We start from the raw sequence: 11,648 nt of genomic DNA, 5'->3' as shown, positions 1-11,648 counted from the left end.
GCAAATATTTAAACTAGGACTTCCTTGCTTCAGAAATAAAATCGAGTGAATTGTGTTTTTTCTTCTTTCAGTTTTTTCTTAATTCATCAAAGAAAATAATGAGCATTTATCCTCAGTTTACATGCAAACAGTGTGGCGATACACATCAGCCCCTGTCAGTTTGAATGTGATGGTGATTAATAGCTCATGTCTTTGGCAGACAGCCTATTTATTATTGCCTGCCTGTTTAACTCTCTGTATAGTCACTGCCCCGTTAAGATTTCAGGGCAGAGGACACTGGATCATATTTACAATATGTAAATGAAGCGGCAGCAGTGCATGAGTTTGGCACAGGCAAAAGTCAACACGGTGGTTCGCAAATAGCCGCTGGAGCTGAAGTGATGAGGCCATTTCTGGGATCAAATGGCACAAGTCAGATGAAAACCAATTGGACACATATGTAAATTTCCCTGCACTGCATGGGGTCTCCAGGCAGAGGAAAGAGGCAGTACTGTGTCAGCCATTATTACCTTTTTCGCAAAAATAGCTTTAAAACCACATTAATTGCCATGTTGTGAGAGCCGTGAGTTTCTGTGCAGAAAATAAAAATAATGTGAGCCATCTTACTCTATGGTGCAAAAACTGCATGACCTCTGGGCACTTAAAGTTAGAACTCCCTGACGGAATGTAGTTTTCTTTCACCTTTTTTTAGATTATTTTTTGGCTAATAATGCCTTTGTTTGACAGGACAGCTGACAGTTTATAGGAAATGGGGGAGAGAGGGGGCGCTATGCAGCAAAGGGCTGCAGGTCAGAGTTGAACCCTGACGACTTAACATCTGTATATGGAGGGGTCTGCTCTACTCTGTGAGCTAGTGGGCACCCTTTCTTTCACCTTCTTAATCCCTCAAACAAGCTTTTCTCGTCTTAATCCCATTGCATGTTGAAATTATTTTCCCTATAGTAAGCTCCATACTGTAACACCCTTCAGCAGCTCTTTCTGCGCACCACTCCCCGATCCCCACCACTGAAAGATGTCAGTCCTGCATTGAAGTGCTCGGTATGGTGTGGGCCTCAAGGTGGAGTCCACAGGCACAGGAGACCCCCCGCCAGGTCTAATGGGCAATGAGGGAACCTCGGACCCTTTCAGTCTTGCAAGAGCCCCTCAGCCCCCGCTCAATTACACGGCAGGCGTCTCAGTCTTTGCCTGGTCAATTACCAGCCAGCCCCTGCATTTACTGTCGTGCACACACAGGTTGCAAGATAATCAGTGTCCAAAATTGCCCGGTTAGAATGAAGGGCTAGATGGAGAGGTATTCAGATTAGTCAGTCAAGCTGAAGGGGAGGTAGGAGGGATGGGGACAGCTATCAATCTCAATCTGGCTTCTGTGGTTGCAGGGGGAGGATCGTGGTGACCTTTCAACTTTTGTTTCAGGAAAGATATGATCCAGAGAATTTTTCTACTGATATGATGGGTGTATTGTACAATTTGTACGTTTTGTTTCAGGAAAAGAGGGATGGTTTCTGTTATGTGAGCTTAGTTTAATTTAAGCACAGAATTCTCTAATCAACAATCCTGGCTGTGCATGTACACCTGGACACGCATGCACTTAGCCGCTCATCTACCATGTCTCATATTCCATCCACCTTCCCCTCCCTCCTACCTGTCTACCCAGTCAGCCAGGTATGAAAACTAACTGACACCTGACCAAGGGAATTAATCATCCTTGACCCTGGACCAATTACCCCTCATTACCCACTCTGTGTCCACCTCTCAGGGGAGAGCCGTGTAACAATAGTGCGACATGAAAGTCGGCGGCGTCACAGGACCAAGCCCTAATGGACACTCCTGTGCAACCGTGTCTGCTCGGAGCTCAGGTCGACTAACCTTCAAGTCCTTGTCACTCTCCAACAGCACACATACAAAAGAGGCTATTGTTCAAGATCAGGGTCTATGACCTCTTGAGATGAAGTGCAGAGGGCCGCTGGCGATGAGAGGGCAGCCGCGTTAGAGATGGATGAGAGAACAAGAAAGTGTAGAGACGGTGGGTTTACAATTGTTTGGTGCCACTTTCTAATAGGACGCCATTTAATAAAGGCTTTGTAAGTTGAAACAAATATTTCTGGCAATAATTCAGTTAGAAAATATTGGTTATCTATTAATATGCACCTGGGTTTCTCACTTTCTCAGAATTCTTCTTTTGAGGTTATAAATGTTAATAAGTCATTAGTAAGGGTTTACACACTAATTAAATCAGACCACAGCTTTTGACGTTGAAAGAAACTGTCAGTACATGGACTGATCTGGAATATTCACTGGCCTTTTCCAGGCGGTCAGCCAAAGTGGTTTTCACAACCTGGCAACCCAAAATGTGTTAGTATCAATGGTTGCTCTATAGCTACTGGAAATTGAATCTTACTGTTGAATATCTCCTATCTCTGATATTCCCTTTCTGGTTGCTTCTCTTCTATCACAATTTTAAACACACTTTTGTTAGATGTAGTGGATTTGTTACCTTTGTATTTTATAATTTACAACTTCTGAATCAAAAACTTAAAGATAGGTGCTGTGCCAGTAACAATTATAGTACATTATGTGTCTCATCTCATCAGAAACTAAAAAAACAACAGCTCAGATTTTAGCCTGATGACTTTGCATGCATAGCTGAAGGAAAATAGCGGTGTCTGAAGACAGGTAGTACTCAAAAACTCCAAAATTACTAACATTGGGATTGTCAGGTTTTCACTCTGCAACAGTGATAATGATTTGTGGGGGAAAAGAAGAAGGAATTACCTGAACATAAGAACACACGTACACACGCACATAAGAATGTCTTTTACTCATCAGAATATTTTGTGGTCATTCAATCTGTGCTCTTCAGCTACCTGTCCGTGGAAAGGCTCCCATGTTCACTGACCTCTCCTCTTGAAACACAATGAGAAAGGAACAATGACCATGGGGGGTTAATTACCACCAATTAGAGGCCGAAGTGACTTTCCTTTATATGGTTTGTGTAACCCGAGCCCAGTAACCCGAGCCCAGTGCGACGCATCAGGGCTCTGTCCCGTCTTCAGATTTCATAGAAATTTCAAACATTTGCTACTTTAACTTATTGTAGTTTTCACTTTTATACATCTCAGATCACCAGACTTTTTCTGTTCATGGCTTCCTCTTATTTGTCTGTTTCTTTCTTCTACCACAGTCACATCATGTTTTATTTGTGCAGTAATATCTCAATAAACTGTTGATGGCTCCTTGTTTCTGAACATTTCACTTAATGTTACTTTACTTAGCAGGTAAGGGGTTAATGGACTGGTCCCCTGTGGTGTGTGCAGAAAGCTAATGGGCCTGGCAAAGATGATGAGGTCACTCTCTTACTGCTAAGAAACAATGAGCGATTTACGGGCCAGGATACCATGCCAATAGTGTTGGCTTACTATTAATAAATTATTTATATTCATCTTTTTTTTTATATCCATGGCTAGCACTACATGGAGTTGGATAAATGGTAATAATCAATATGATAGTCAGCTAATATTTTCTTATCTAAAGTACATGTGGATGTGACACTGCTTAATGCGATAGCTGACTAAATTAGGATTGTGAAAGTCAAGTGAGGACAGAGAACTTTCTATCAGCTGTTAGCGGAGTAGACATTTCCAATAGTTGTTAGTGATATTCACTTATTTAATACTGTGGCTCAGATCACTTCTTGGGTATAAATGCCACTGATGTACTTGAACAGAGCTGATTTGTCCTGATAGCTGAAATGTCCACTTCAATCCCTCTTGAAACTTGATCTCCTGCTACAACATGAAGAGACCATCTGTGAGGAACCATCCAAATAAAGCAGGATACACTTTGCCTTCCAGGCTAGCTAACATCCATGGATCCTGAGTGTGAGTGCAATGCTTCCTTGATGTCGAAGCCGATTTTCTGGTGTCAAAGGACACCCACACACTGATGTCCTTAAGATCTATAGACAGATGGGACCATTACGGTCAAAGCCCCTGGCTTTGTTTGGCCTGAGCGGTGATGAAATATTGATGGAAAAATAGAAATATTTTGCCTGCTGCTCAATGTTGCCCAACTAAAAGGGTTAATGAGTGTGAGGACTTCCCAGTCTCCTGTTACAACTAAATGTAGCTCAACCACCCACTAACATTGACTAGACCTGAGTCTACAAGCTCTATGGCGAACAAGAATCAATAACCTTTTTAAATGCTGGATTAAGTTACCATGTTACAGTTGCTCTAGTTGCTGACTCTGTGTTTATGTCGAATTGCAGGTCGCTAACTTTTTGGCACTTACATCCTTAATGGGAACACTTAGTTGGATGAGCAGATTGTTACAACTTTCATGTTTGTATGGTAAATATGAAAAGAGAGCGTACCTGTGTTCCCGAGTCCTATGTGCTGCCTTGTATGTGACCAGGGAATATTGGACGTACCCCGGTCTGTTATTTTTTCCACAATCAGTGCCTAATTCCACAGCAAATAGACCTACGTAGTTTTTTGTTTAATCCATATGAAAAGCAATGTATAAAAACAAGAAATTGTGATTTTACTTAAGGTTATGGGCCGGACTATTTCTCGGCCAGGTGTAGGACTTCCTGGAGTACAAGCTATAACGTGTATATACAAGACAACATCTAAATAACAAATAAATGTGTTGAGGGGTGTTCGTTGACTGATTTTGTAACCTTTGGACAGAGCACCTTTGGACAGAGCAGCTAGCTTCCACCTATTTTCAGTCCTTGTGCTTTGAATCGGCTAAATATGAAACACCTACTGTAAGTTCACTCCCACACACTCTCATGAAAGCTAACCTTTTTAGCAGACTCACCACATAGTAGCCTAGCCTACAGGCTCTTATGTAATAAAAGCGCTTTTCATTAATTGGTCTCTGTCAGCAGCAACTCTTTGAGCGGCAGTGTACAGTGTATGGCTGGCTGTGATCCAGATCCATGTGGCTGGCTAAACAGCAGTGTCAATCTGCCACTTGTGTGCACACAGATCCTTTGCCAGCTGTTCAGACCTGTTGAGCTAAGCATTAAAGTGTCCCTGCTTCATACTTGTGCATACAGACCGGCCTCGGTTCAGGAGCCTATCTGCACTTTATGAATCACGGTAAGATTTCAGCGTGTGGGGTCTCTTTTCCAACTCTTTTGAGTACGGTGTCAGTATGTATCTTTGAAGCTAGACTAAAATATATTGTAACTGTGTCATACTTATATTGTATTAAATGCTAACATGCTTATGTTAAGCAGGTGTTATGTTTAGTTATGCATGTTAGCATGCAAACACAAAGTACAGCTGTTGGGAATGTCACTCGCTTTGAAGATATTTAATTAGAAGTATTGCAAGAATTAAGAAAGTCAGGTGATACTAAAGTCAGTATGATTCATCCTTTGGGTACCATGGAAATCTGTAGGCCTTCAAAACGTCATGGCAATCTATCCAATAGTTGTTGGCATAGCCTACTGCAGTCCGGACCAAAGTCATGGACCAACAAGCAGACTGCCATCTATGGAACCATGTCACTCGCATGGCTACAAACCACCTTCACCATTACACCCTCCTCTACTTCCCACACCCCCTGGGGCAGCAGCAGTAATGCAGCACGCTGATCTCAAATCAATAGATTTATCTCCCTCGTTTGAAAGGGACTTGGCTCCTGCCTCTCCCTTCTCCTCCTCTCCCGTGGGTCTACTGGTGGGGTTTGTTTGCTGGCACACACTCTTTTATGTTCTTCGATTTGTTGGTCCTCAAGGTGGTGAATGGATGAGGGGCCTATCAGGTTCAATGTGACTATCCTGGTAGCTTTTTCTTCCCCACTCTGTGAAATCCCTTGGACGATCTAAATGTTTAATGGCGCTGGTTATTTGGTTGTTATGGCGTGTGTTATGATGGATGGTAATGCAGTTTAGGTTTTTCCAATGGTGCCTGAATGACACCACAGGGTATGCAGGCTGTTTTGGGTTGGGTGTTTAACTGGTTTTCATTAGTAAACCTCATAGATATGTTCTACAGAATTATACTTAAATCTAAAGGATTTTCTTTTTTGTGGTCATAGGTTTATTGCCTTTAGTACATCATTGAAAAATTGCACCTACACACTGTGTAGGTGCAATTTTTCCAATAACCATTCCTGCCCTGCCAGTGTTCCATAACCACCTTAAATTAGATATAGTGGGAGATATATTCAAACAGAAAACACAATATAAAAACGTTTTCTGGCAGTTAAAAACCAATTGTACTCCAGTCCCTCCAGTCCATATATAACCCGTCTGTTCGCGGACAATATTGTCTGACCTATTTCATATCCTCCACACCAAGTGTGAGCTAATCTAAACTCATGCGCTTTACCGTTTCTCAATTAAAATTTTAAATAATGTTGCTTGAGGCTGCAGGGGATGTGCAATGTATTGTGTTCTTTTCTCTGGGTGTGAAATATGTGCAATATGTGTAATTTAATTTGTGGTGTGCTGTTTTTTTTTCTTTTGTATCTTGTTAGTTTTTTTGTTATTACTACTATGGAGGTAGCTATGTGTTCAGCGTTTCAGTCCAAGGGGGCAAGTAAATTGTATTGTATGGCACCCTATCGTACTCCATAAGTTCATAAAGCCTGTCTTAGTGAAGAAATGTGTATTTCAAGACATTATACTGTACCACCCTGACAGTGGTACTGATTTTAGTTTTTGTGTCCTTGAAGTCACAACATAGCAACAAATAAAACTGGCAAAGTTCTGTGCTCCTTTGTTTGCATGAAAAGAGGAAGACTTGCTGGGAGCTTTATGGGACTTGTGGATTTATTGCCACCTTAAAGCTGTTCCAACTGTACACTTTGGTTGAGCATTACTTGCCGCTTTGCACCTCAGTGAGTATGAACAACACAGCAGTAGGTGAGGGTTTTATCTTGAAAGTAGATGCAACCCCGACCGAGTACATCAAAGATGGATTCCACTTTTAAAATGCCTCAGACCCCTGTAAGCTGTGGGTTTAAAGTGCTGAAAAGAATCACAACACTGCTTTGCTTTGGATGAATAAAAAAAAACACTCTGTCCATCTCTGCAACTCTGCCTGACTGTTGATGTGCTTTTATTTCTGTCGTGCCTGGTGTTTCCATTTGAACAGCGCCTTGTGTCATCCTAAAGAAACACCTTTTCAGTGTCCTGTTGTGTGTTGGTTTGTTCGCAGCAGAAGAATTATCTGAAAAACACTCTTTGTCAGTTCACTGTGCCGACAGCTCACAAACAAAACCATTTAGCTATTATTCCCTCTCAGTTGCAGATACGCACAGCAAAGCGAACGTTTATCAAGAAAAATGGGTGACTGTGGGAGAGGAGGAAAATAGGGCAGGTGGAGAGAGAGGCCAGGACAGAAGGATGGAGGAAAGAGGAGGAGGAGGAGGGATATTGGAGCCAGGGAGGGGTCATAGTGTCCCGGTGGAGAGAAATAGTGGAAAACATCCGTAATTTTCACCGCGGGATCCCATGTAATTGAGTCATTTAAAATACAGATACAGAGCTGAATCAAAGCAAAGTGGCTTGTGGAGGAGGGGAAGTAAAATGGAAGAGAGGTAAAAACAGGAAGGTAGAGATGTATGTCTCCTATTTGGACAAAGCTGGTCTGTTTATCCCTTTCATCAGTCAGTCTTCTCCCTCAAGAAAGGATGTTATCTGTGAGGGATTTTTGTTTGTTTGTTTGTTTGTCTACATGTTCTTTCACTGCCTGTGACACTCCTGCTTCCTGTTCACTTTATTCACTCACTCAAAATGTATTTCCCTTTGCAGTAAATACACATCAAAGTCTGTGTAAAGCTTTTTGGGGCTCCAGAGGGAGCTGTGCAAAACCTAATAATTTGCCTCAATGTCATCTGAGTCAGGGTCACCTGGGGCTGAAGACTCTTTTTTTGAAAATGAAATAAATCTGGTGTGGAGATAGAAAAAAGTTAGCCAATCAGACCTGTTGCCCACTCCAGATGTCTGCGTTGGGACTAGCAGCTCGAGGCTACATTAGCCGCTGCTAGCATAACACACCTAAATTTCTAACCAAGCTGTCGAGTTGAATTATTGGTAATGTAGGCACCAGTTTTTAACAAGGAAGAAAAATGTGTTGAATGAATAAAACAATATTTCTGGTTCTGTTGCATCAATCTTTAGTTTAATTGTAAAAAAGAGGCTGCGTTAAACCAACTTAGCCGCTGAAGCAGAGGGGCGGGGCTGGAACGTGAAGGTGTGGTGTAAGTAGGCTGCAGAGGCTTTGTAGCCAGGTCCACCACAAGGCTCCTGAAGGAAGTAGGGGTCAGAGGGCAGGCCCAACAGAAGGCTTTACGAAGCAGTCACTGTCTGTGGCTAAAATGTAGGGACACAACATGGGCTGCCAAATGACCCCGCGATGCATCCGTGCGACACACACCCAGGCCCGATCAGCCTGTGGTTGGCCAACCTCAGCAGAGGGTGTCTTGTGATAAGACACCCTCTGCTAACGTCGAGGCACACAACTGATGATGCGTCATGCTGGTGGCACCCCATGGTCGGTGCCTAATTCCACCCCACACAAGAGAACATCTCCAACCCCATTCAACTGTTGTGATATTGAGGGATTTTTAACAACCATTCCTATCAAGAGGTCTTTATGGATCACAGAATAAAACAGTAACTTAATGACGATTAACATGAAAAATAAAACCAAAATAGATTGGATTTATTTAAAAGATGCTACAGATTTTATTTTTAAGTAAAAGTATAAATTTCCTAGAGCCGCTACCTTTTTATTCACTGCACCCTCTGCATGAACAATGTGTTCATGAATGAAAGCTGTGCAGGGATACCTCAGAGGTCTCTGGATGAAACACTATCCGTTTCTTGTATCCTGCCTTTAGAAATTGACGCCCTTAGCAGAGCCGTGGCAATTATGAAGCAATTACAGTTTCATATGGCCCGTTCTTTTAAGATTGAGGAGGAGAAAGGGGGGAGGTAAAGCTCAGTAGTTAAAAAGAGTAAGTGTGCCAATACTGATGTTCCTTTTTTGTAAATGCTCGATTGTCCAGCTTGTATTCCACTTGCCTGACCACAAAAACATCACATTTTCTTAAACACTGCATTGAAATAAAAAAACTTAATCAATGCAGCAAACTTTGATGATTTTGTGAACTATTCAATCTTGAGAGATCAAATACTTTGCTGAAGATGCAGTCCATTGAGTGAAGCCTGGGAACAAGAGTTTATTATCTGCAAGACAATAACCGGGAGGAAACTGTGTTTGTGTGTGACACTTGATCAGCCTATTACGGTAACCACACACACACACACACACACACACACACACACACACACACACACACACACACACACACACACACACATACACTTGTTCAACACTAATTCAATTCCCATTGCTCGATTGGCAGGACGCCAGAGACCCACACCTGCTTTAACTGCCTTTACTTTCTAGGCTGTTTGACCAGATGGGGGCTGACTTCATGATAGCTGTGTGTGTGTGTGTGTGTGTGTGTGTGTGTACGTGTGTGTGTGTGTGTGTACGTGTGTGCGCGTGTGTGTGTGCGCGTGTGCCTGGTGCGCCTCCATGCTTATGTATGTATTGTCTGGCTGTATATGACGACCACCACGTGACTTATCCTTTGATACCAGAGCTCTAAAAACCATTTCCCAGCCACCTTGAATACATTGGACAGCACATGGTAGCAATATGTTAACAGAGCGGGATCATACTTCAGTCATGCTAAATTGGAGGTCTTCATTTGAGGTGCTGGTCTGGGAACAGCCTTCAGCTCCCACTTAATTTCCCTGCTTCTTTTTTGGAGGTGATAACATGCCCAGGGGCTGACAGGGAAAGGAAATGGATATCTTTACGGATGTCTGTAAGACACAGCACACCAATCTGCATGCCTCAAGTTCGAGGTCAATCATCCCTTTTCAAGCAGCTGCACATTGCATATGTAACCAAAGAGGGAGACGGTTATTTAAGTGTTAAGAAACAGCACATATGTTATCAAATGTATCATGAGCTTGAGGCTAGTGCATTTTCTCTTATTGCTGATGCTGTTTCATATGTTTGAACCTTTCATAATAACCTTTGATCAGTAGGTAGACACCACTGTACACCATTAAGAAAATGATCTTAATGCATTCATCCTAAAGAAAAACACTTTATAAGACACTCAACCTTTACAAAACAAACACTTGAATGACCCGGAATTGTTTCTGACTCTGCTGGACCACACACTCCTTTTAGTCGTTACTGGTTGGACTTTGCTCATTGAGGTTTGGATACAATTTATGGAGCAGGAACTGTTTTGCATAAACAGTTTGGAAATTTGCAGCAATTTTACTTTCTTCTGTCTGGCTGCTGGCATTTTCCAGATGTGCAACAATAGATGTTTCCACATGTGCAGCAAGGATGAAATATTTTCCTCAATGTTCATTTAGTTGTCTCAGACTGGACAGATTGCAATGTCAGGACTATAAATAGAAAATGACAGTGTAAAACATATTATGTGGCTCTGGAGAGAGAGCTGTAGGATGTATGTTAGGCCTCTCCATTTGTTTTTGCTTTTCAATGAGCATATTTTGTAGCGGCCGGGCATTAAATCCAGAAATGCAGTCATCATAATGCCATAGTGACCTAGAGCAAGGCATACTGCTGATGCATAGCTGACCTAACTGAGAACGACAGGAAGGTAAAAGGAGGATTTTAATGCATCACATCCTCCAGCCCCCCCGCAACCCCGATAGGGACAAGCGGTTGAAGATGAATGAATGAATGGACATCCGTATCATGACATGGCCGTGTTATTAAAAGTAAGCCAATGTTTTCCAGTGATCTGTGTTTTTCTTTCATACATCTTGTTTCTACAGTATTTCAGTGACTGCATTTCAATGCATGGAAAGTTAAGCAAGTGTAGTGTAGGCCTAATTATGTCAGAATCAACTTCATTGACAGAAACATTAACACATACAAAGATATGTGGCTCCAGTTCAGTTTAAGTATATATACATACAGCTGATGTGTTGTGTATATCCTAAATATATAAGTGCACTCTAATACAAAAACCCTACAATAAACTTCATTAGGATTATACGGTTTTGTTGGTGTGTTGTATTACATTATAACAAGAGGTGTCTATCTACTGTATATATATATCTCTATCTATCAATCTACCGATCAGATTTATTGTTCAAATCCTTGTCAAACATTCTCTTCTTCCAGCTGCTCAAATGTAGTTTACTTAGTTGTAGTTTGTTTTAAAACATTGTTGAGTGAATATCTGTGAGTTTTGTATAGTTAGTTGAACAAAACAAAATTCAGATGGCTAAAAAACTAACGTTAAACACTCAATTTTATGTATGAATGGTATTGTATCGTACTGTAAGTGAGTTGTAGAAAATATATATTTAATATAAGACTATCCATCTATCTATCTATCTATCTATCTGTCTATCCATCTATCTATCTATCCATCTATCTATCTATCTATCCATCTATCCATCTATCCATCTATCTACATTATATTATATTGTGTTATTTTATTTTATTTTATATAATATTATAGTATATTATATTACATTATGTTATGTTACATTTTATATTATGTTATATTATAGTATATTATATGATATTGTGTTATATTATAATATATTACTT

This window comes from Echiichthys vipera (genome assembly GCF_963691815.1).
Source record: "Echiichthys vipera genome assembly, chromosome: 16".
Classification (NCBI taxonomy): domain Eukaryota; kingdom Metazoa; phylum Chordata; class Actinopteri; order Perciformes; family Trachinidae; genus Echiichthys; species Echiichthys vipera.
The sequence above is the reverse complement of the archived record's forward strand: the minus strand, read 5'-3'. Positions refer to the sequence as shown.